Source organism: Puma concolor, chromosome C2 (assembly GCF_028749965.1).
Source record: "Puma concolor isolate L17-30 chromosome C2, mPumCon1.1.hap2, whole genome shotgun sequence".
NCBI lineage: Eukaryota > Metazoa > Chordata > Mammalia > Carnivora > Felidae > Puma > Puma concolor.
The window spans coordinates 51,465,393-51,489,128 of NC_141675.1; the positions used below are offsets into that span (position 1 = coordinate 51,465,393).

The 23,736-nt window shown below is 42.7% G+C and overlaps 1 long non-coding RNA gene across 9 annotated transcripts in view; it reads left to right on the forward strand.

Annotated features, from left to right (window-relative positions):
• Window positions 1-408: 408 nt before the first annotated feature.
• The window catches only part of LOC112850311 (uncharacterized), a 60,377-nt gene continuing 37,049 nt past the window's right edge, over window positions 409-23,736 (forward strand). For 2 of the 9 annotated variants that reach the window (XR_015240085.1, XR_003222628.2), the window contains exons 1-7: window positions 730-1,056; window positions 7,115-7,147; window positions 11,135-11,201; window positions 14,428-14,634; window positions 17,345-17,533; window positions 18,040-18,144; window positions 18,914-19,007. This is a non-coding gene — a long non-coding RNA (uncharacterized LOC112850311). Of the gene's footprint in view, window positions 1,057-7,114; window positions 7,148-10,252; window positions 10,287-11,134; window positions 11,202-14,427; window positions 14,635-17,344; window positions 17,534-18,039; window positions 18,145-18,687; window positions 18,777-18,913; window positions 19,008-23,736 lie in introns of all 9 variants that reach the window. The other 7 variants (XR_015240088.1, XR_015240089.1, XR_015240090.1 and 4 more) reach the window with 7 other exon arrangements.

The following is a 23,736-nucleotide window of genomic DNA, read 5'->3' on the forward strand; positions in this document are numbered from 1 at the left end:
ATTTAAAAGCTGGTTCTGGAGATGAACTGTTTTAGGCATTGGTTTGGTGAGTCATGAGATTCTTTTGGGCTCAGTTTTGGATCTACAGACCCTGAAGGCCACAATATCATTTGACCTTTGTTCGTGCTTCTCAATACCGAACCTTGTAACATTCTGCGTGCTTTGGGATAAATGAATTTAATTAAAGAGTTAAATATTACATTTACAATTTTTTACATATGACTCTGGAGAGAACTCCCTCCGCCAACTGCTAAAGAGCCCGCCTTCCCGATTCTGGAGGACAGGCAGGTTTCCCAAAGGGCTCTACCGTGGGGGTTAGTGACTGAAGTGGGCTGGTCAATCGGAAAGTCCTTTTCCCCTTGCTACAAGCTCGAGCTCGGAGAAAGCTCAGCACCCACAGGGCGTCAAACAACCCACCACCCCAGGCTCTCAGGCCCCGCTGAGCCTCACGGTCCGCCCAGGGACAATCGCGCCCAGCTCCGCCGCTGAACCCATGCAAGGCCTGGCTGGGCTGACGTAGGCTCCAGGCGAGAAATTATTTCACAACTGTCAAGAGGAAAGCGCGCGCCCACTCCGTCATTTCTAGGAAGGCCGGGGCCTGCCAGGCTGCGGGGGCGGACGGGAAGGACCGCACACTCCCCAAAACAACTGCAAACCCAGGGACAACCGGCGCACGCGCAACGCTCTCTTGCGCCTGAGGTTGAGCGGCTCCCTCCGCCAGCTGCCGGATCTAACTTGTGGGCCTTCTCGGCGCGCCGACTTCCGCGCCTGAGCGGCCGTGACGTAGCCGGTCTCCTCCTCTCGTCCTCCCGCGGCGCCGGTCTCTTGTGACGTCAGCAGCAGACTCCTCTCAGTCGCTATAGTGCTAAGTGAGGGGCGGGCCGGATGGGCTGGTTGCCTGCTCCTCCCCCAACCTGAACTTGTTTTGTAAAGGAAACCTCTTGTAATTTCCTAAGACTTTAGATTAAGTCTTTAAACTGTTCCCGTTTCCTAATAAGGGAGAAAACGGCCCTCACCCTAGTTCCAGCTCCTTCCAAGCTGAGAGTTCTGTTAGAAGTAAGCTGCAAAATGTGTTGTTATTTGGATTTATTTGGAGGCTTTTTGCTTGTTGTTTTTATGTGTTCTCTTGGTGTGTCAATTGGCAGAAAGTGACATCCATAAAATCGTAACTTTGTATATTGGAAGCTGGGATAAGCAGTACCTAGTCTGGGTTAATGAAATTAATGTAATTTTAATTTAGTTTAAATTTAGTTTCCATTTGAATTATCCAGGAGTGTCATCAAGAAAGCGTGGGTATAAAAAACGGTTAAAGAGCTTCCAGGAGTATTTAATCGTTTTGTAATCTGTTTAAAGCCAAAATGAAAATCAGGGTGTAATACAAGTAAAAAGCATTTAAACTTGTAAGGGGTGAAGGTTTTGTTTTTAGGGATAGTGAAATAGACACAGAGATTTGTGTGACTTGCTCAATAGGGATGGAATTCAGGCCACTGCTTTCACAATGCCAATAGTCTTCCCAGTTTGACTAAAGCTGCCTTTAGAACCCGCTGCTGGACCTGGGCATCTATTGCCACTTTTCTTGGCTTTCTCCCTCACTGGTCTTTTCCCCTTTTCCATGATTCTGGTTCTTGCCCTCTCCTCCCTTTTGCTTTCTCTGTTTAACTTACTCTGTTTTCTTGATAGTTGAATCAGCCTTTCCTTTAAATACCTCTTTTTTAAAAATACCTGTAAAAGTGAGGGCACCTGGGTGGCTCGGTTGGTTGAGCCCTCCCTCCGACTTTGGCTCAGGTCATGATCTCCCACTGAGTGAGTTTGAGCCCACCTGGCCTCTGTGCTGACAGCTCAGAGCCTGCTTTGGATTCTGTGTCTCGCTCTCTCTCTGCCACTCCTCTGCTTGCACTGTCTCTCTTTCTCTCTCTCTCTTTCAAAAAAAATTTTAAATACCTGTGAAAGGAAGTGGAAGGATTTTTAAAGTTTATTTTCTTATGTTAAGGGAGGTTTTGGGGGGTGCAGGTAAGTTTGTATATGGATAGATATAAAACTTCCTCTGGTAAAAGCTGCCTCATAGCTTTTTTTCATTCATAGCAATACAGTGAAAGTAGGAGTGTGTGTGTGTGTGTGTGTGTGTGTGTGTGTGTGTGTGTGTGTGTGCATATGTGCGTGCAGTGAAGAAGAGAGAAAGAGAGGAGAGAGGGGAGGGAGTGCTGTGGTGCACTGTTTGGAATCAGAAACAGGAGAAAAAATATATAAACAGAGGGGTGCTCTACTCAATTCAAAATGACACAACTGTAGGTTCTATGAAAGAAATACATCGTTTCCAATCAATCCCTGCAAGTGCTTCAGTAATGCATTTCCTTAGATGATTTGTGTCTTTCAAAGAGTAAACCTGTAGCTTTAGCAGCTTTAGCTGCCCCAGAAAAAGTAATCCTAGGAGTTCTGTTGATCTATTTCATAAATAATGAAATAATATATCAGTGTTTCCAGACTACATGGCCACCCTATAGGCTTCTCAGTATGGTGGCACCTGTTTCCAGTTCTGCCAGTGGATGTTGTTATCCTTCTTCTACACGTGGGGAACCTAAAGCACAGAGTCCCTTGCCTACCTTACCGACCTACAATGAGACAGAACTGCTGTTTTTTTCCATTTTCTAGTTTCTGGGTGAACATATCTAGTAATATTATCTAACTTTGAACGAATAATAGAATTCACTAAAATATACCAACTGAGTGAAGCATGTTGTCTTATTAGCAATTTATTTCTTTGGTGTTTGTCTTACTCTGCTTGGTCAACAGTAACTTGCAGAAGTTGATTGGAAACATATTTTGTATATTGATTTGAGGGTAGTCCTGAAGTTTGATTTATGTGTTATTTCCCTATATTGAAAGAAAATACACTGTTCTGTATTCCATAATTTAAAAATAATTGGAGAGGCACCTGGGTGGCTCAGTCGGTTAAACATCTGACCCTTGATTTTGGCTTAGATTGTTGAGTTCGAGCCCTGAGTCAGGCTCCACATGGAGCCTGCTTGGGATTCTTTCCCCCTCTCTCTGCCCCTCCCCTGCTTGCAAGCTCTCTCTCAAAATGAATAAGTAATCTTAAAAAAAATTGGAAACTCGAGTGCATTAACCTAAGTGAAACAGACAAATACTATTCCATATTCACCAGGATGTACATTACATCCCAGAACTTACTCCTCTTATAATTGGAAGTTTGTATCCTCTGACCAGTTATCTCCCCATTCCCTGCCTCCTTCCACCAGCCTTTGGTAACCACTACTGTTTCTCTGAGTTTGGCTTTTTAGATCCCACATATAAGTGAGATCATACACTGGCTTATTTCGCTTAGCATAATGCCCTCAAAGTTCATGCAAGTTGTCTCAAATGGCAGAATTTCTTTTTTTCTCATGACTGAATAGTATTACATTATATGTATACACCATATTTTTGTTATATACATCCATTGATGGATGCCTACATGGTTTCCATATCTTGGCTATTGCAAGTAACACTGCAGTAAACATGGGATTGCAGATATCTCTATGAAATCCTGATTTTAATTCCTTTGGAATCAGAAGTGGGATTGCTGGATCATTTGGTAGTACTGTTTTTAATTTTTTGAGGAACTTCTCTATACTATTTTTCATAGTGGCTGTACCAGTTTACATTCCTACCAACAATGCACAAGGATTCCTTTTCCTCCACAACTTCACCAACACTTGTCTCTCGTCTTTTTGATAATAGCCATTCCAACATGTATGAGGTGATATCTCATGGTTTTGATTTGTATTTCCCTGATGATTAGTGATGGGAGCACCTTTTCATATGCTAGTTGCCCATTTGTATGTCATCTTTGGAAGACTATTCAATTTCTCTGCCTGTTTTTTAATCAGGTTTTTGTTTTGTTGTTTTATGCTATTGAGTTGAATTCTTTATATATTTTGAAAATTATCCCCTTATTAGATATATAATTTGCAAATATTTTCTCCCATTCTGTAGGTTGCCTTTTAATTTTGTTAGTAGTTTCTTTTGCTGTGTGGTTTTTTTAGTTTGATGTGGTCCCGTTTATTGATTTTTGCTTTTTAAAAAAAAATTTTTTTAACGTTTATTTATTATTGAGAGACAGACACAGAGCGTGAGCAGGGGAGGGGTAGAGACAGGGGGAGACACAGAATCTGAAGTAGGCTCCAGGCTCCGAGCTGTCAGCGCAGAGCCCGATGCGGGGCTCGAACTCACAAGTATGAGATCATGACCTGAGCCAAAGTCGGACGCTTAACGGACTGAGCCACCCAGGTGCTCCTATTGATTTTTGCTTTTGTGCTTGTGCTTTTGGTGTCATATCCAGAAAATTGCTGCAAGACCAATGTCAAGGAGTTTTTTGCTGTTCCCTTTATGGTTACAGGTCTTATGTTTAAGTCTTTAATCCATTTGAGTTCATTTTTATGAGTAGTGTAAGATAAGGGTCCAATTTCATTTTTCTGCATGCAGTTATCTAGTTTTCCCAGTAACAGAGCAGATATTAAATGTTCTCAACATAATGACAACAAAAACAAAGTGGTAATTATGCGAGGGGAGGGATGTGTTGACTACCTTTGTTGTGGTCAATGTTTGATAATGTATGTGTTTATCAAATCATCACATTGTGTGCCTTAAACTTACATAATATTATATGTCAGTTATATCTCAGTAAAACTGGGGTGAAAAAATAAAGAGAATTAAAAAAATTGTTGATTTCAATGAAGAATGAAAACAGAAAAAATATGATCTGTGATATTTAATCCGAACATTTATATTAGGATAAATTATTCCCATAATGTCTGTGTAATGTTATATGTGTATCCTGAAGTTTGCAATTCACAGAAGCAGTTATTTTATGTTATTCTTCCCCCCCCCAAAAAATTCTACCTTCGAGAGTAGTGATTTTTATCTTTTATATATTTTTATATCTTTTATATCTTTTATATCTTACATTTATCATAAAATTAGAAACCTGGATCCCAGGATGGTAGAAACACAAAACTTGCTTATTCCAAAAAACTTTTTATATATTTATAGGACTTTATTATTATCCTTACTATATGCACTATTTTAAAGACAAAATATAAAGCAGGAGCATTGTTGGTTTTTTTTTTGTGGCTTCGTGGCTTTTTGTGTTGGGGTTTTGTGGCTTTAAAATACAAATAAAAATAATGTCTGTATTAGTGTTTAAAATGTCAGCAATAGTGTTGACATTTTTACTGCTAGAACTATAAAATAGAGACATGAATTAATATAATCACCTGAGAAGTTAGGCTAATCAATTCTTTTATTGGAAAACTTGAGGATGTCTTTTACTAACGTCATTCATGAGATACAATTTGAAATGGGGGCTCAAAGAGCAAGGTTTAGGGGCACCTGGGTGGCTCAGTCATTTAAGCATCCGACTCGATCTTGGCTCAGGTCATGATCTCACAGTTGTGACATCGAGCCCCACAGTGGGTGCTGTCCTCCTGGAGCTGGTTGGGGTTCTCTCTCTCTCCCTCTCGTTCTGCCCCTCCTCCATGTGCACATGCCCTCTCTCCCCCTCTTTCTCAAAATAAATAAATAAACTTTAGGAAAAAAAGAGCAAGGTTTACTGACTTTATTCTTCTATCTTAGAACTAAGATAGAGGCTCACACAACTAACAAGTAGTTTCAACAGAAAGCATGAACTAAAGGGACTAGGCTTTACATGTTCTGAATCTCTCAAGTGGGACAACATGTATGTACAAAAATTTCTTTAGATTATTTGGAAAAACTTTATTCCAAAGTATTGTGAACTTCCATTCTGCAGATGATTGGAATATATTTGGATAATGAATCTGTCCATTCATACCCATATGTCTTTGACCCTCATATTCCATTGCAGTTACTTTTTCTGCATAACAAACTGACCTAAATTTGGCATCTTAGAAACAACCATTTTATTATGTTCATAGATTTTGTGGCTCAGAAATTCCATCCAAGCACAGCATGGTTGATTCTTCTCTGAGGAGTCCCTTGGGCTGGTCTGGCTCAAAGACTAGGAGCAACTACTCTTGGCTACTTTGTGTGGGTTGGCTTCCTTACAGCTAGTGTCGTCTGGGTAATTAGACTTTATGTGGCAGTTCAGGGCTCCAGCCTCAAGTGTTCTCATGCATAAGGCCAGTGCTGCATTGCCTTTTATGACTCAGCCTCACTATTGTGTCTGCTGTAAACTATTGGTCGAAGGAGTCATAAGTCTACCCAAATTCAGAAAGTGCGTGTGCTTGTTTTGTGTGATTCATCTTATCGTGCCTCACAGATATTGGGTTGTTTTTTGTTTTGTTTTGTTTTGTTTTTTTTACAAATTGAAGTTTTGTGGCAACCCTGCCTTGAACAAGTCTATCAGTGCCATTTTTTCCAACAACAGTTGCTTATTTCATGTCTCTGTGTCACGTTTTGGCAATTCAGTATTTCCAACTTTTTCCTTATTTGTCATGGTGATCTGAGATCAGCAATTAGTAATTGCTGAAAGCTCAGGTGATGGTAAGCATTTTTTAGCAATAAAATATTTTTTAAGTTTTTATTTATTTTGAGAGAGAGAGAGAGAGAGAGAGAGAGACTCCCAAGAAGGCCCAGTGCTGTCAGTGCAGAACCTGACGCGGGGCTGGAACTCACGAACTGTGAGATCATGACCTGAGCTGAAATCAAGAGTTGGAAACTTAACCAATTGAGCCCCTAGCAATAAAGTACTGTGTTTTTTAATTAAGGTATGTACGTTATTTTTTTTTTTTAATTTTTTTTTTTCCAACGTTTATTTATTTTTGGGACAGAGAGAGACAGAGCATGAACAGGGGAGGGGCAGAGAGAGAGGGAGACACAGAATCGGAAACAGGCTCCAGGCTCTGAGCCATCAGCCCAGAGCCTGACGCGGGGCTCGAACTCAGGGACTGCGAGATCGTGACCTGGCTGAAGTCGGACGCTTAACCGACTGCGCCACCCAGGCGCCCCTGTACGTTATTTTTTTAAGAGATAATGTTATTACACACTTAAGGGACTATAGTGTAAACATAACTTACATGCAATGAGAAACCAAAAAATTCATTTGACTCACTTTGTTGCAATATTTGCTTTATTACAGTGGTCTGCAAACAAAACCCACAATATCTCTGAGGTAAGTCTATATGTGCATTTTTGTAGGTTAGCACTTGGAATTAAGCAGATGCCTTGTACCCCCAAAAGTCTGCTCCTGTGACCCGGCCTCTCCAGAGACATGCCCTGTTTCTGGTCCCTAGCTACCCTAACCCGCGCTGCCCACAAATGTGCAGATTGCACTGTCTCAGCTGGCCTTCGGTTGTTAGCATCCTCCAGGCCTATTGGGCTCAGGCTGGTCTCCGAAACCTGCATAGCCTCCAGGATGGAAAGTGCCCACTCCTCAAAAATCTTTCTGATTTGATTTAACCAATGACGAACAGTCTGCATTTGGATTGACTGCCTGATGTGGTCCTGGTCTTAGTCAGCCATCAATGCTCCCAGGTGTCTATTCTTGGACGGTACCCAACAGTTCTGGCTGTTCCATGCTGGCAGGTTTGTGCACTTTCCTCCACCTCTGCCTTCAGGAGAAATATGCACATTTGTGTAAAATAAGGCTTGGAATTAGATGCCAGGTACTAGAAAAAGACTGCTTCTGTGATCTGGCCTCACCCTGTTCCAGGTTCCTGGCCACCCTGACTTGTGTGACATGCACATGGGCAGGGCGTCCCCTGTCATCCATCCTTGGGTAGCCAGAACCCTCTAGGCCTGTGGAGCTAGGGCCTACACTTAACCAACTGCACATCTTCGGGAATGGAGGGAGACCTCCCCCTGAAAACCATTCTGAGACAACCACTGAAATGGGTGACTGGGGACCCCATGTGGACCTACTGTCTGCTGGAGTCCCAGGCTTCGGGCGGCAATCAAGGCTTCCAGGTGTCTCTTCTTGGAGACCACACATTCCATCCCTGGCAAGACAACCCAGATTACTCAGGCTCTGCCATCAGTAGGAATAGGCACATTTGTGTAGATTATGGCTTGGATTAGGTAGATGCTTTATAACACCCAGGGCCTACTACAGTGACCTGGCCTCTCCAGATGCCTTGCCCTGTTTAGGTCCTTGGCCACCCTGACCCATGCCACCTGTGCATGCTTACTTTGTTTGCATGCACTTTTTTGCACTCTTGGGCAGACTCGGCACTGAAGCCCGTGGAACTCTGGCCAGGCCCCAACCACCTGCATAGCCTCTGGTGTAGTGGGAGCCCACCTCCTGAAAATCACTCTGAGATGGCAACTGGAAATGGCTAACAGTGTTTCTATGGATTTGCTTCCTTACTCGAGGCTTCAATGGAGACTAGTGCTTCCAGGTGTTTCCTAATGGAGGATACCCTGCCCTGCCTGCCTGGCTCCTTCCTGGCAAGGAAGTTGAAAAACTTCCAGCTCTGCCTTGGAGGGGGAGAATTGTGTACAATGGTAGGTAGGCCTTGCAATTAGGCTAAAGTTTTTTCTACCCCCAAAGAACCTGTGGGGGTTCTCCTCTCAGTTCTCAGTTCTCATGTGTGAGAACCTCTCCCAACCCTTACCCTTTTCCAGGACCCTGGCCACAGGCACATGTGAGTCTGGCACATACACAGCACGCACACTGACAGCTGCCCTTGAGCAGAAAGGCCCTCCAGGCCTTCGGAGCTTGGGCCCATCCCTTACCACCTGCATTGCAAAAAGTGGAGGAAGCCCACCCTCCACCCCCCAAAATCACTCTAAGGTGTTAGCTGAAATGGGAGACTGCCAGTCTCCTTGTGGGCTGCTTGCCAGATGTGGTCCTGGGCTTGTGCTGTAGTCGGGCTCCCAGGTGTCTCTCTTTGGAGGATACGTTGGTGAGCCAAACCAATGTAGACCTTGCAAAGCAGTCCAGATTCACTCAGCTCTGCCTTCAGGTGAATATGTGCATTTGTGTACCAGAAGGCTTGGGATTAGGCAAATCAGTTACCTCCAATAGTCCCCTCCCCTGCCTGGGCCTCACCTGACATTGACCTGTTCCTGGCTACTCTGATCCGTGAAGATATCCTTCAATAAGAGGCACTTAGGGTTCTTGATTGCTGCAGAAGCCTCCAATCCCATCATGCAGCCAGGCCATGTGGGTTGACTGTAGCCAGTTTAAAGCTGCTTCCTCAGAAAGATTTTTGGTGGTGAGCTACATCCACCCAAAATGCTATGTAGGTGATTGGGGACTTGGCGTGAAATCCTAGGCCTGATGGGCACTGGCTGCCTGGGCAGGCTGACAGGTGCGTACTGCACATGCATGGGCCATGCAGGTAGCCAGGGACAGGTGTATGCGGAAGCCAGATAACAGGTGCAGGCTATAGGGACTATAACATATCTCCCTAATTCCAGGCTCTAACATAGACAAATCTGCCTGTTCAACTGGGGGTAGAACTGGAGGAATCTAGATGACCTTACCAGGGTGGGGACGCACGGGATGGTCAGGTACACCCAAATGTGTACTGACAGTCCTCAATGTAAAATGGAGCCTCAGAAATACTTTCAGCTGGTGGGCTCCCTACACCCTGAGACCACTCAGGCGGTTGATGTCCTACCAGAGCTCCATGGACCTGGAGTGCCCCTGCAAATGCTAACAGTGTGCAGACGGCACATTCATCGTCCGTGCAGGTCAGGGTGGCCAGGACAATATCCTGAAGCGCCTGTTCACAGGGAGAAGCATTGGGGGTTCCTGACATCTACCTAATTCAAAGCATTCACCTACACAAATGCTCATATTCCACCTGAGGGCAGAGCTGGAGGAATTTGGACAGACCTGCCAAAGTGGGTCAGCCCAGGATAGTTAGGGTACTCTCTAAGAAGAAACACCTGGGAGCCTTAGATCCCTGGATCCAGGTAACACCTGGAGAAGCCTAGGATTACATCGGGCAATCCATTCCAAATGGGGACTATCTGTTGCCAATTAAATCTGCAGCCTCAGAAGATTTATAAGGAGTGTGCACTCTCCACATTGGAGCTTGTGAAGGTTTTGGAGAAAGGCCTAAGCCCAACAGACCTAGGGGGCCTGGGCACCCAAAGGCCAGCTGACAAAGTACAGACTGCATGTTTATACGTAGCACAGGGCAGGGGAGACAGGGACATAAAACATGACAGCTGTAGGGAGAGGCTGGGTCCCAGGAGCAGGTTACTGGGGGTACTTGCTTCTAATTCCAAGTGCTAATTTTCACAAATGTTCATATTTCCCCTGAAGGCAGAGCTGGAGGAATCTGGACTGCTTTGCTAGGGTGAGTCCACACAAGATGGTTGGGGTATACTCCGAGAAGAGATATCTGGGAGACTTGCTTGATGGGGAACCCCAGGACCCCACCAGGCAGCCAGTCCACATGGAGACCGATTGTCACCAGTTTAAATCTACTGCCTCAGAAAGATTTTTCTAGTGTGGGCTCTCTCCACCCCAAGGCAATGCAGGTGGTTGGGGGTCCTCCTGGAGCTCCAGGGGCCTGGAGTGCCCCCTTCAGCCAAGGGCCAGCTGAGGAGGTACAGATTGTACATATGTAGGCTGTGCAGGTCCAAGTAGCCAGGGGCTTGTTATAGGGCAACTGTAAGGAGAAGCTGGGTAACAGGAGCAGGCTAGTTGGGGTACCTGGAATCTGCTTAATTCCAAGTCTTACTTTAAAGAAATGAGCATATTCCCCCTAAAGGCAGAGCGGGAGGAAAGTGGGCTGCCTTGCTAGAATGGGGCCAGGATGACTGACCAGGATCTCCTCTAATAAGAGGTACCTGAAAGCCTTGATTGCTGGAGCAGCCAGGGGCCCCATCTGACGCTGGTACTGACTGTTTACAGCCAGTTTAAAGCTGTCACCTCAGAATTTCAGGGGCGGGATTCCTCTGCCCAGGAGGCTATGCGGGTGGTTGGGACCAACCAACTCCACTGGCCTGGAGGGCACCAGCTGCCCTTGGTGGGCTGATGAGGTGCCTACTCTGCATGTGCAAGCTTTGCAGGTCAGAGACCAGCGATAGGGCAAGTGTCTGGAGAGGCTTGGTCATAAGATCAAGCTTTGGGGATACGGGGATCAGCTTAATAATTCCAAACCCTAACCTATTCAAACATGCATACATATTCCACCCAAAGGTACAGCTGGAGGAGTCTGGACTGACTTGCCAAGATGGGGCCTGTTGTGCTGCTGTGGTATCCTCTGGTAAGAGATATCTGTAAGCCTTGATTCCTGGTAAACCTAAGACCCCATTGAGCAGCCCGTCCAAAAGGGTTCTGACTGTTGACAGTTTAATTTTTTTTTAATGTTTATTTTTTTTTTTTTTGAAAGAGAGAGACAGAGTGTGAACGGAGGAGGGGCAGAGAGAGGGAGAGACAGAATCTGAAGCACGCTCCAGGCTCAGAGCTGTCAGCACGGAGCCCGACGCAGGGCTCAAACCCACGAACTGTGAGATTGTGACCTCAGCCAAAGCTGGATGCTTAACTGACTGAGCCACCCTGGAGCCCTATGACAGTTTAAAGCTGCCATCGCACAAAGATTTCTGGGAGGTTGGCTCCCTCCACTCTGAAGACTATACTGGTTTGGGAGACTAACCCAAGCTCTGCCAGCCTGGAGGACCCTGACTGGCCTCAGCAGGTTGACAGGGTGTGTTACTACACATGTGCAAGCAGCACAGATTTGGGAAGCCAGGGACCTGGAACAGGGCAAGTTTCTGGAGAGACACAGGATCGGTCTGTTGGGGTTTCAAGGCATCTACCTCATTGTAAGTTTAGCTTACACAAATGTGCATATTCTCCCTTAGGGCAGAGCTAGAGGAATCTGGACTGCCTTGCCAGGGTGGGCCTGCACAGGATGGTCTGGGTACCCTCCAATAAGAGACACCCAGGAGCCTTAATTGATGGAGAAGCCTGGGACACCATCAGTCAGCCATCCAAGTGGGTATTGACAGTCCCCAGTTTAAAAAGAAGCCTCAAAAATACTGGTTTGTGGGCTTTCTACACCCAAAGGCCATTCATTCTGGGGGTTGGGGTCCTGCTGAGCTGCATGGCCTGGAGTGCCCCTTATAGCCCAATGCATGCTTCTAGGGTGTGATCTGAGCATGCACAACCTCAGCAGGTCAGGGTTGCTAGGGTCCTGGAACAGGCCGGTTTGCAGGAGGGGGATATTGGCAGTACCTGGAATCTGCCTAATTCCAAGCCTTCACCTATACAAAGGTGCATATTCCCCCCAAAGACAGAACTGGAAGAATCTGTGCTGCCTTACCAGGGCTGCATAGAGAAGAATGGTCAAGGTACCCTTTAATAACAGACACCTGGGAACTTTAAAGGGCTGGAGAAGCCAGGGACCAATCAGGTATTCAGTCCGATGGTGCTGTCACCAGATTAAAGCTGCAGCCTCAGAAAGACATAAGGAATGGGCACTCTCCATGCTGGAGGCTAGGCAGGTTTTGAAGGACAGCCTGAATTCAACAGGCTCAGAGGGCTTCGGTAGGCAAAGGCCATCTGACAGAGCGTACACTGTGCGTGCATGGGTGGCACAGGTTGGGGGAGCCAGGGACCTGAACCAGGGCAGCTGCAGGAAGTGGCTGGGTCCCAGGAGCAGGCTCCTTGCATCTAATTCCAAGTGCTGATTTTCACAAATGTGCATATTCCCCCTGAAGGCAGGGCTGGAGGAACCTGGACTACCTGACCAGGGTGAGTCCACACAGGGTGGTTGGGGTATACTCCAAGAAGAGAGATACTTGGGAGCCCTCATTGCTGGGGAGCTCCAGGACCCCATCAGGCAGCCAGTCCACATGGCAACTGACTGTCACCGGTTTAAATCTGCCTCAGAAAGGTTTTCCTGATGTGGACTCCCTCCACCATGAGGCCAGGAAGGTAGCTGTGGTGTTTCCAGAGCTTCAGGCACCTGGACTGCAGCTCTGTCGCCTATGGCCAGCTGGACGAAAGTGGATGGCCTTGTCAACGTGGGGCTGGGCCCACAGGCCAGGGTCTCCCCAGTATGAGACACCTGGAAGACTTGTAAACTCAGGACCCCATCAAGCAGCCAGTCCAAATGGAGACTGTCACCAGTTAAAAGCTACCATCTCAGAATTTGGGGAGGTGGACACCATCTGCGCTGATGGCGATACAAGTGGTTCGGACCCACCCTAGTTCTGCTGGCCTGGAAGGCCATGGCTGCCCTCGTCAAGTTGATGGGGTGTGTGTTACACATTCTCAAGCTGCTCAGGTCAGGGTAGGCAGGAACCTAGAAGAGGGTGAGTATCTGGAGAGGTTGGACCATGGGAGTACATGCTGAATGTCCAAGGAATCTGCCTAATTCCAAGCACTAATCTACACAAATGCACATATTCCCCTTGGGGGCAGAGCTGGGGGGATCAGGTCTGCCTGCCAGGGCAGGTGAGGCAGGATGGTCTAGGAACCCTCCCCTAAGAGACTTCACGACCTCACAGTTTGTGGGTTCCAGCCCTACATCAGGCACTGCACTGACAGTGTGGAAGCCTTCTTGGGATTCTCTTTCCCTCTCTCCCTGCTTCCTCTCCCACTCACACTTTTTCTCTCTCTCTCTCAAAAATAAATAAACTAAAAGAAAAAAAGATATCTAGGAGCCTTGATTGCTAGAGAAGCTCAAGAAAGCATCAGACAGCCAGTCCAAATGGGGACTGACTACTGCCAGTTTAAATCTGTGGCCTTGGAAAATTTTTCTCAGTATGGGCTCCCCCCACCCTGAGGCTTTTCAGTTGATTGGATTCACCCAGAGCTCCAGGGGCCTGGATGGCCACCTGCAGCCTAAGGCCAGCTAACAAGGTGTGAACTGGGTGTGGGTGGGACAAGCAGGTCAGGGTAGCCAGGGACCTGGAATGGGCAAGTGTTGGGAGAGGCCAGGTCACAAGTGTGGGCCATTGTAAGTCCAAGGCATCTGTTTAATCCAAGCCCTAACCTATAAAATGTACATGTGGGGGCAAATGGCAGAATGCCCCCAAAATGTGCCACTTCAGCGTATTATTTTGGATTAAAGTCACTTAGGAAACAGCCAGTACAAGAATAACACTCCCAACAGCTTTGTCTCTAGAAAGCAGGAAATAAATCTCCCATGTGAAAAGTACCCTCCCTGTACCAGGATGTAAAGATAAATTTTAATCACCAGATAAGGAATTCAGAGATAAGAAGGCTGTGTAAACATCTTGTTACTTTTACTAATTTACTACCCTAGCTCAAATTCTGTTAGAATTTCTTTAAAACTGAAGCTTGTGAACCTAAGTTTTCTTTGTCTCATCAATTTCTCACAGATTTATTGATTCTTTGATTATAAAGCATGAAAATGCCTGCTTTGGTTAGTTCATCGAGTCTCAAATTTAATATCAGCCCTCGTGCGTATAATTAAATTATTTTTCTCCTGTTAATCTGTCTCTTGTCAATTTAATTCTTAGATCACCTAGAAGAACCTTGAAGGTAGAGAATCGTTCTTCCTCCTCAACAGTTGGCATAGCCAGCAGGATAAACTTTAGCTGGCTGGACACTGCTGAGGCTGAGAGATTATGGGACATCTGACAAAAGCTGGCACGAGGGAAGAATCCTCATCACCACATCAGCCAACTGGATCTCTGCCTGCCAGGTCTTGTGCAAGTGAGAGTGATGTGAGTCCTTTTTCTCTCTCTTCCTAAATCTAGGTTAGCAGGAGAAAATATTTGTGGAACTAGTGCCTTGGCTCTAATGGCTCTGGTGCATTTGGTAGAGTTCTCTTGGCTTGGCACATCGATTTCCACCCAGAGATGACCACAGCTTTTCTTTATCATTGTATTTTGTGTCATTTGTCATCAAAATGAATTACCATAGGAGAGCACACAGACATAGTCCCGGTCAGCCTGTTGTTCGAGGTAGCCTCACAGACTGGTGAGGTCACAGTTACCATCACATCTGTATCTGTTTAGACAAACTTTGCTGCGGGTCGTCTATGTAAAAGCCGGATGAGGTTTTTCCTTTTGTCTTGTTTTATGTCCTCAGAGCTTGGCTTAAGTAATTAAACTTAAGATAAAAATTATTGTCCATATCCAATGTAAATTCCCCTTCTTGAAATGCAGCCCCATCTGCCTGTTTTAACTTCCTTTTTCCCCACAAGATTTACAAGATTTGTGACCAGTGAGAATATTCTCTCCGGTCTCCACCATCCACAAGATGGAATTACCAGAGGGTACTGTGGTGGCCTGTCAAGTAGAATGAGGTTCTGAGGCACACAGTTACAAGCAGTACTCTCATTGTCTGGCCTTGCCAGCAATCGGGAGTTATATGTTATAAGAGGTCCCAGCCCATAAGGGACCCTTGTCTTCATAACCTCCATTAGTGCTAGAAAAGTCTCATTACAGTAGTGCCTGCCCCATGTCACAAATTAGTGGGTCTGTGACTAGAGATGTCTCACATTTTTGTGGGAGACCAAAGGTATTATTTTCTTTACACCATCTTAACTGCCTGTGCAATGAAGGCCTGTGCTGTCTTAGTCTATTTTGGGAGTAAAATTTTGGACCATGGGGGATGTATCATCTATGCCCTCACCCAGGATGCCTCTTGGGTTCTGGTCTAAGCCTGAAGAATTGCCTTTAGGTTTTCCCATAAAAAACCTTAATCGTTTGAGTCATGGTTGAGATTAGTAAGATCCTACTCATCATTGCCAGACGATGGATCCTTTCAATTGGCTATATTTGAAAGAAAAATATTATTTACAGAGAGTTTTCAATTATCTTATTAGGATGATGGCTACCCTTTGAAGCTCCTTTGACAAGATGAAAGAACAGTAATTAAACTTAAGATAAAAATTATTGTCCATATCCAATGTAAATTCCCCTTCTTGAAATCCAGCCCCATCTGCCTGTTTTAACTTCCTTTTTCCCCACAAGATTTACACAGAGCACTCCAGCCTAATTTCTAGGTTCAATATATACAGGTTAATCATGTAAATGCCAAAAGCCAGGAAATAAATTTAACAGTTTATTATTAAACTTAACAGACTGACAGTATGGCCTGCTTTGCTCCTGCTTTTCAGAGCTCCATAATTGGACTCTGCCAGCTTCAGGCATTTCTATGCAATATCCTTTATAGATGTATCCTAGACACTCCCACCTTCACCATACACGCGATAAAATTTATGCCCGCTGGACAGCAGCATAGCCCTTTTACTTCCACTTTCAGAAGTTCCTACCAAATTTAGAGAGGAATTAGGAAGATTAGTGGTCATCCACAACACCCCCACCCCTCACACAAACAGATGACCAAAATGTCTCCTAGGAGACATTTGACCTAATAGAGGCCAAGGTTAAATTGTATACCTCAGAAAGAGGTTTTTGTAAAAAATGCTTTGTACAGACTTTTCAAAGGCATAAGTATTTTGACTCCCATTTTAGTTATAAATCTCCCTGATATAGGAAGCAAGTTCCATTTTAAAAGGCAGGTCAGTCCCTTGACACCCTAGTACTTTGTGGAAATTAAAAAAAACCTGCCTTTGTCTTGCAAATCTCTAATGTGTTAAAAGACTATCGCTTGTAATTCTACTTATTATCTTGAATTGTGTGACACAGAAGTAACCAAATTTCCATCTCAACTGCATCGTGAATTCTAATCATATTTTTAACCACTGTCATTTTTAAATTTTTTATGATTTATAAACAGCTTTACTTTTATTCAATGCTTTCACAAGTGTTGCTACAAAAATGCTTCATCTTCAAGGAAACTCATGAAAAACACTCTAGGATACAGGTTTCTGAGAACTTTAAGATCTTTAAGTAAAAAATCCAGAGTTAATGGAAAAACTGGATTTAAACAAAACAAGAATAATTCCATTTGAGTGAATAAACTGATGAAGAGGAGTAATATAATTTTTATGACTTTTGGTTAGAAATATTGTTGATTTTTTTTTGAGAGAGAGAGAGAGAGAGAGAGAGAGCGAGCACGTACACGAGTGGGGGAGAGGTAGACGGAAAGGGAGAGAGAATCTTAAGCAACTCCATGCCCACTGTGGAGCCCAACTGATAGGTCTATCCTATGACTCTGGGATCATGACCTGAGCCAAAATCAAGAGTTGGATGCTTAACCGACTGAGCCACTCCAGTGCCCCAAAACATTGCTGATTTTTAAGAATGTTTTATTTCCAGATTTAAGAAAACTTTTTCCCTTAAGCTAATGGGTTTACAGCAATAAATTACACATTTGTAAACAGATTTGAAACCTTTATCTTCTCCTTACCTGATCCCCCCCCCCCCCACCATCCAGAATGTGGAAACTCTCTGTTACTTTATATTTTCATGGCAATATATTTATTTGCATGAATTCAATAAGAATCTGTTCTCCTTGTAACAGGATACAATTGGAAACATGGGCTATATCATCAAGGCTTTGACGGGGATGTCATATTTGAGGGAAACATGCATAGACTCAGATATGACCAAATAGCTTTAAGGAACTGAAGTTGACTTAATGGAGCTTATAAAGCCCATTGCAAATATCAGCCTGACACCTTGCTTACAGAGTAACCGGCAGCCTTACAAGGTAAGTAAGGAAGATCACTTCATTGTAGGTACAAGAACCTCAGGACATTTTGGGGACATCAAGAATAAAGGAAGTAACACAAATTCATAGGTATTATAGGCAAAGTTTGATGATAAGTGTTTGGCTAGACTTCTTAGCCTCGAGAGTCTATTAAAATTTCAGTCTGAAGATTCCTTATGAAAAGTTCCAGCAAAGCAGATTTAAAAGACCACAATCAATTACTATACTTGCTGTCCTTATGTAAAGAAGGCCAATTTTAATAAAAGCAAACTTATTTTATAGACAAGTTAGTCTTATTTTGGCTAACTTTGAAAATGAGGGTGACCTCAGAGAGAAAAAATTGTTTCAGTAATACTTTTGTGGATATTAGATTCCAGTTCTGTTGACTATCTTTGAGGTTTTGTGTTCTACCTGTAAACCAGACTAGATTCTGAATTCTGATGTCTTGTGACTGGCTACAACTCTCCAAACAATGTTTCTGATTTTCTCCCATCCTTTTGATTTAGAATCATTGAGAATTAAAACAGACTTCTCTCCCTGAAGCCCTGCAAACTAAATATGAATGACTTGATATAAACTTCAGGAAAATCAGCACAATAGATAACATAAAGGTAATTTTCATGCCTGATGCTCTCTGGGCCATTCAAAAAACTCAGGAGAGACATTCAAACTACACACTAGGAAAATCTCTTAGACTTCCATTACCTTCCCTCGCTGTATTTGAAGAAGCTTCAAGCCTGACATTTATGCAAGTGGTTGCAGATGGCCCCAGCTCCACACCCCTGGAGTGCCCTGCCTACCTGAGGCTGACAGACTGGGTCAGGCTAAGTAGGGACCTGGAACAGGTCAAGTGTTAGGAGCAGCTGGTGATGGGAGAGGGCTACTGGGGACACAAGGAATCTGCCTAATTCCAAACCTTAACATACATAAATGCACATATTCCTCCTGAATGTAAAATTGGAGGAATCTGGACCATATTGCTAGGGCAGAGCTGGGAGGACTAGCTAGGGGTATCCTTCAGTAACAGACATTTGGGAGCCTTGATTGTTCAACATGTTCTGGACCTCATCAGGCATCTAGTCCAAAGGGGGGATTACTGCTGCCTCAGAAATATTTTTGGAGGGAGGATGTCTCTATCCTGCGGCCATTCACAGGGTTTTGGTGTGGCAGGAGTTCAACAGGCCTGGAATGCCCCAGCCGCCCAAGACTGGCTGATAAGGTGCAGACTGTGCATGCTCGGGAGGTACAGTTCAGGGTAACCAGGGACCTGGAATGGTACTGTCGGGCAAGGCTGGGTCACAGGAGGGGGCTATTGGAGGTAACTGGCTTCTGCCTAATTCCAAATCCTAATCTGTACACATGTGCGTACTTCCCCTGAAGTCAGCGCTGGAGGAATATGGACTACCTTACGAGGGCTAAATTGGGTGGCTTGCTAAGGAACTTCAATAAGAGATGCCTGGGACCCCAGCAAACAGTAAGTACACATGGAGAGCAACTTGGCTATTTCAGCGGTAGATAAAACTGAGCCCGATTTGGGAATCTATATTTTGGTTAAAAGTTCTGTATACTAAGTTACAAAGTATAGGCTACTATTGTGGCTTCTACTATGACCATGAGAGGCTTTCTTAATATAAGTTCCCATATTCTTAGAATAAAAATTTGTGGTGAGACAGAAGCCAGATGTATACCACCATGGATAATGATATGTACTAAGTTTCCTATGTGTCCTTTGTAGACCTTACTAGGTGTCTGTTCTTATAAAGTCTGGACATAGTGTGCATGAATATATTCTTAATTTTCTAATAAGTTGAGAGTATAGTAAAGTTCAATTTTTTGGCTAATTTATATTTACAAATATAATTGCCCATTCTGAATATTTAGCAGTTGCTCTTGTAAGATAAAGTGCTACTACACAAAATAAGTCGGGAATTAAATTGATGTTATTTTCAGAATCTCTGGCATGTGTCCAGTGCTACATTCAATTTTGTAAGATAAAAATTACAGAAATCAGTACCTGGTTGTCTTGGTATATACGCTAGCTTATAATACCAAGAGACAGTTAGTGGTTCAGGCCAATCTTTCTCCTTCAAGTCAGTTTCTAATAGGGCGTGTTGTTCAGGATCCATAGTGATTCTCGTGGAGATTGAAGTAGAAGTTTCCACTTTATCAGCTTCCCTAGGCATTTGGTTTCTCCATTGATTGAAGGTTTCACAGTGAATAGATAGATCTTATAGTAAAGGGGAGGGGTGGCAAGGTTGCATTTGGTGATGCTGGTGATGTTGTTGAGTCCTCAGTTGCAATAAGGTGATAGGGGTAGTAATCTGTGGAGGAGAAAAAGATGTCACAGACCCTGGAGTTGTATCTGCAGCAGAATGTGGCGATCTATTTTGTATAACCACCATTGCTGAATAGGTCATGGAAGTATCCAAAGCTGCAATGAGTATGGTATCCAATAGTGAGCAGTAAGGTAGCATACTGCATTGACCCCCATAGTAATACTTAGGGGTTTAATAATGCATAACAGATTCATGCCTACAAAACTAAGATAGTGTCCTATAAATTTGTAAATCTTGGCAGCTGTTGTTCTTGCCACTCAAGGAGATCTATAGTTTATGGCCAATATTGGGCCATAATTATTGCGAATACCGCCCCAAGCATAACCATCCTGCATCATACTAGGCTAAGTATTAAACATCTAGTGTTGATACAGTAAAACATGGTGTTCTTCATACCTGAAATTTTTATAGACGATTTATGGTATTTTCCTTAGTTTGATGTAGTATTCTTTCTTCTTTGGTCAACCAGATTGTTTTTTTTAATGGCAGGTGCTATAATTTCTGCAGTACTCTAATGATTGTTTTTAAATCAGATTAGTTTTGATTCTGGAGTGTTGTTAGTGCTAATTCCTATCTCTGTGGATGTCTGCCATATTAATTCAATAGAAGTTTTTCTACCATTCTATATCTATGGTTTAGAGATCTTGCTGCCTCCCAGATCATCTTAGTCCAGACTTTCATACCTAGATTGTTACTAAGCAACCTAAGCTTTTGCTTGAATAAGCCATACTTCTCAACTGATCCAGAAGCAGTTGGGTTGTATAGTATCTAGAAATTCCACAATATGCTGTATTTCCCAGCCCATTCTTATATTAGCTTTCCTGTGAAATGTGTGCCCTAATCTGATTTTATGATGTTTGGGATACAATCAGAAATGATTCAGATTTCTAAAGCTCTTTTGGTGGATTTTTTAAAATTAAGTTTAAAAAATTTTAATTCCAGTAAAGTTAACATACAGTGTTAGATTAGTTTCAGGTGTACAATAAAGTGATTCAACAATTCTATACATTACTCAGTGCTCATCGTGATAACTGTACTCTTAAACCCCTTCACTTATTTCACCCATTCCCCCCCCCCCCACCTCCCCTCTGGTAATCATCAGTTCTCTATAGTTAAGAGTCTGTTTCTTGGTTTGTCTGTTTTCTTCTTTGTTCGTTTCTTAAATTCCATACGTGAGTGAAATCATATGTTACTTGTCTATCTCTGACTTACTTCACTTAGCATTATACTCTCTAGATCCATCCATGTTGTTACAAATGGCAAGATTTCATTTTTTATGATTTAAATAATATAATAATTCCATTCTTTATCAATTCATCTTTCGATGGGCACTTGGGCTGCTTCCATAATTTAGCTATGGTAAATGATGCTGCAATAAACAAAGGGGTGCATGTATCTCTTTGAATTAGTGTTTTTGTATTTGAGGGGTACATACTCAGTAGTGGGATTACTGGATCATATGGTAGTTCCATTTTTAACTTTTTGAGGAATGTCCGTACTGTCTTCCACAGTGGCTGCAACAGTTTCCATTCCTACCAACAGTGCACAAGGGTTCCTATTTCTTTGCATTCTCTCTAACACTTAGCTATTTCTTTTGTTTTTGATTTTATACATTCTGACAGGTTTGAAGTGATATCTCATTGTAGTTTTGATCCATTTTCCCGATGGATGAATGATGTTGAGTATCTTTTCGTGTGTTTGGCTATCGGTATTTCTTCTTTGGAGAAATATCTGTCCATGTCTTCTGCCCATTTATTTTTATTTAAAAATTTTTGTAATGCATGTTTATTTTTGAGAAAAAGAGAGAACAAGAGCAAGTGGGGGAGGGGTAGAGAGAGAGACACACCGAATCTGAAGCAGGCTCATACGGGGCTCCAACACACCATGAGATCATGATCTGAGCCAAAGTTAGACTCTCAACCAACTGAGCCACCCAGGTGCCCTGTCTTCCACCCATTTTTAATTGGATTGTTTTCTGGATGTTGAGTTGTACAAGTTCTTTATATATAAAGAATATATAAGTTCTTTATATATTTTGGATACTAACCCTTTACTAGATGTCATTTACAAATATCTTCTTCCATTCAGTAGGCAGTCTTTTAGTTTTGTTGATTATTTCTTTTGCTGTACAGAAACTTTTTATTTTGATATTGTCCCAATAGCTTATATTTGCTTTTGATTTCCTTGCCTCAGGAGACATATCTAGAAAGATGTTGCTATGGCCAATGTCAAAAAGAATTATTACCTGTGCTCTCTTCTAGGATTTTTGTGGTTTCAGGTGCCACACGTAGGTCCTTAATCTGTTTTGAGTTTATTTTTGTGTATGGTGTTAGAAAGTGGTCCAGTTTCATTTTTTTGCATATAGCCACCCAGTTTTCCCAGCTCCATTTGTTGAAGAGGCTTTTTCCCATTGCATATTTTCAGCTATTTTATAAAAGATTAATTGACCATATAAGTGGGGGCTTATTTCTAGGTTTTTCTGTTCTCTTGTTTTAATCTCTTTGTCTGTTTTTGTGCCACTTACATCCTGTTTTGAGTACTATAGCTTTGTAGTATAACTTGAAATCTGGAACTGTACTAGCCCCAGTTTTGTTTTTCTTTTTTCAAAATTGCTTTTGCTGTTTGGGGGTCTATTGTGGTTCTATAAAAATAATAGGATTGTTCTAGTTCTGTAAAAAAATGCTGTTGGTATTTTGATATGGATTACATTAAATCTAGTAATTAAATCTAGATCACTTTGGGTAGTATGGACATTTTAACAATATCTGTTATTCCATTCCATAAGCACGGAATATCTTTCTACTTGTTTGTGTTGTCTTCAGTGTCTTTCATCAGCATTTTATAGCTTTCAGAGTACAGGCCCTTCACTTCTTTGGTTATGTTTATTCCTAGGTATTTTATTATTTTTGGTGCAATTGTAAATGGGATTGCTTCCTTAATTTCTGTTGCTTAATTATTAGTATATAAATACATTATATATTTTGTATCCTGCAACCTTAATGAATGTATCAGTTCTAGTAAATTTTTGGTGGAGTCTTCAGGGTTTTTATATATAGTATCATGTCTATATATAGTATCATATGATACTATATAGAATCACTGCGAATAGTGAAAGTTTTACTTCTCCCTTACTGATTCGAATGCTTCTTATTCCTTTTTCTTGTCTGATTAGTATGACTAGGACTTGTAGGACTACGTTGAATGAAATTGATGACAGTGGACATCCTTGTCTTGGTCCTATCTTAGAGGAATGTTCTCAGTGTTTCACCATTGCATATGATGCTCACTGTGGGTTTTTAATATATGGCCTTTATTATTTTGAAGTGTGTTCACTCTAAACCTACTTTGTTGAAAGTTTTTTATCATGAATGAATATTGTACTTTGTCAAATGCTTTTTCTGCATCTATTGAAATGATCATATGGTTTTTATCCTTCCTCTTGTTAATGTCATATATCACATTGATTTGCAAATATTGAACTGCCTTGCATTCCAGGAATAAATTCCATTTGATCATGGTGAATGATTTTTTAAATATATTGTTGGATTTTTTTTTTGCTACTATTTTATTGAGGATTTCCCATTTATGTTCATCAGAGATATTAGCCTGTAGGCTTTTGTTTTTGCTTTTTTGCTTTTTGTAGTATCTTTATCTGGTTTTGATATCAGGGTAATACTGGCCTCAGAATGAATTTGGAAACTTTCCCTTCCTTTTCTGTTTTTGGAAGAGTTTGAGAAGAATAGGTATTAATTCTTCTTTAAATGTTTGGTAGAATCCACCTGTGAAGCCATCTTATCCTGGATTTTTGTTTATTGGGTGTTTTTGAATTACTGATTCCAATTTCATTGCTAGTAATCAGTGTATTCA